The 2251-nt window shown below is 40.4% G+C and overlaps 1 pseudogene; it reads left to right on the top strand.

The window, feature by feature from the left end:
* Positions 1-282: 282 nt before the first annotated feature.
* On the top strand, positions 283-1781 carry LOC149970381 (large ribosomal subunit protein mL49-like; annotated as a pseudogene).
* Positions 1782-2251: the final 470 nt, after the last annotated feature.

The raw sequence follows: 2251 nt of genomic DNA, 5'->3' as shown, positions 1-2251 counted from the left end.
TTGCATAGTGGAGAAGGTATGGTGGGATTCGAAATGGTCGGTGATCTGTTTATTAACTTGGCTTTCGAAGATTTTAGAAAGGCAGGGCAGAATGGAAATACGTAGGTCTATAACAGTTTGGGTCTAAGGTGTCTCCCCCTTTGAAGAGGGGGATGACTGCAGCAGCTTTCCAATATTTGGGGATCTCAGACAATACAAAAGCGAGGTTGAATAGGCTAGTAATAGGGGTTGCAACAATTTTTGCAGAAAATTGAAGAAAGAGAGGGCCCTAGGGCCTGCCCTGCATAAATGTGTGGAATTGGGATGGATTGAATGACAGACACTGCTTATTTTCCCTTTTCAATGCATTTGTCAAAAACTGTTTTCATGAATGAGTTATCAGGAGCACGCAAGAATACTTTTCTCCCTGTCACTTTCCCTTCAAAAACAGACATTGTGTATCCTAGCTGGAGAAGCCAAGAGTGGGATATTAGCATCTACAGAAGAATACAAATTTGTGGAACAACTGATATCACCTTCACGAGTGCCCTTTCCCCCTAAACATGATGGTCCTTCCCCATTTGGCTGGAATCCTCCATCAGGTGAAGCTTGACACCTTACGTTATCCTTTGTTTTAAGGCAAATGGTGAGCAATGGCTTCATTTATCACACTGATTCAGCTTCTGCTTCAAATACCTTACTACATTTAAATGTGTTGTTCGAGTTGTTTTACGCTTCTAATATTCTGTACATGATTTATCTGCCAACACTTAGTTGTTTATAGTCTCATACACACATCTCTCATAGGCCTTTTCTCAACTGGATTTGCTGAACTCCTGTGTCCTCTCTCCGTCCTCTCTCGCCTCCTTTTGAAAAAAGTCAAAGATAATGAAGGAGGGGAGGCGAGTAGAGGGAAGGTGTATCGAGATGTGCATATGACTATCCTTGATGAAAGTGGCTATCGAGGAGGGCCGGACACTCTTCCATTAGCCTATAAACAAATGAACACTCTCCTCGACCATGTCAGTCTCCACGTCATGGAGGAGAGAGGAAAGAGGACAGACTTTTTCTCAAATGAGACCATAGTCTCAGCAAACACACTTTGGGTATCAGGTGCTATTTACTTTATGGTTGATTAACCTCAATTAAATATTTTTCCTATTTTTCTCACCCCCTTTAACCCAACATTTTATAGAGGTGCCTCTTGCTTTACCACACATGATCTGTCGCTCCCGAATGCACAATGTTCCTGTCTACACTTACCTCACCCATGGCAGTCGCAAGACAAGGTTGAAGGGAACATCTGGGTGAGTGAGACAGAATTTCTAGGGTTCTTCTGTCAAAGCATTGTTAAAACTTCTGCAGAATTGCATATCAGTAAGTATGACTGGCTGGAAACCAGAGTATAAGTATAAGAGCTCTTGTATTTATCTAGCAACAACTTTGGGTTGAATGTTATGTTTTCCTGTCACTGTGCAGTTGTTTCTCCCTGATTAATGCTGCTACTTTTTGTGTCTCCTGTCAGGCTTCTGAGAAGGATGTTAAGGAGTACCTGCAACAGCTTACTGGCAAACACCTGCCAACCCAGGTCAATGAAGTGACCATGACAATTCGAGTCAAAGGTCACTTTGATACAGCGCTGAAGGAGTGGCTGGTGAAGAAGGGATTCTAAGTGGACCTTTGGCGAGGAGGTAAACTGTCGCAGAACAGTTGTCAAAGAAAAATAGTGCTTACTTTTCTATATGCACCCAACATTTTCAAATGAGTGGATAAATAAGAGACAGTTGTTTATTTATGTCCATGTCAATTATATTTGTTTGTATGTAACACCTTACGCTCAAATGACAAGAGTTCTTCTAATTTGAATAATTAAATGGCCAATTGCTATGGGTGATGTCTGCTTTATTTTAAAAAATTATGTTTTTATATCCACAGGAACAATATCAGTTGTAAGTTTGATATGTGATTCATGTATTCATTGCTGTAAAATAATACCACAGCTTATCAGTGGAGGTTCCTCAGATGAGGAAGAGGAGGACCATCCTCAGTGAATTTCATAAAAATGAAATTGTAAAATATTTAAAGTTATAATTTTTAGATAAATCTATACTAAGAATATTCACGTCACCAAATAATTGATTAAAATACTATTTTGCAATGAAGGTCTACAGTAGCCTCAACAGCACTAGGGTAGGATAGCACCACTGTGTAGCCGGAGGACAGCTAGCTTCCGTCCTCCTCTGAGTACATTGACTCCAATACAAAACCTAGG

Source organism: Oncorhynchus mykiss, chromosome 29 (genome assembly GCF_057628025.1).
Source record: "Oncorhynchus mykiss isolate SJ-2025 chromosome 29, ASM5762802v1, whole genome shotgun sequence".
Lineage (NCBI taxonomy): Eukaryota > Metazoa > Chordata > Actinopteri > Salmoniformes > Salmonidae > Oncorhynchus > Oncorhynchus mykiss.
The sequence above is the reverse complement of the archived record's forward strand: the minus strand, read 5'-3'. Positions and strand labels throughout refer to the sequence as shown.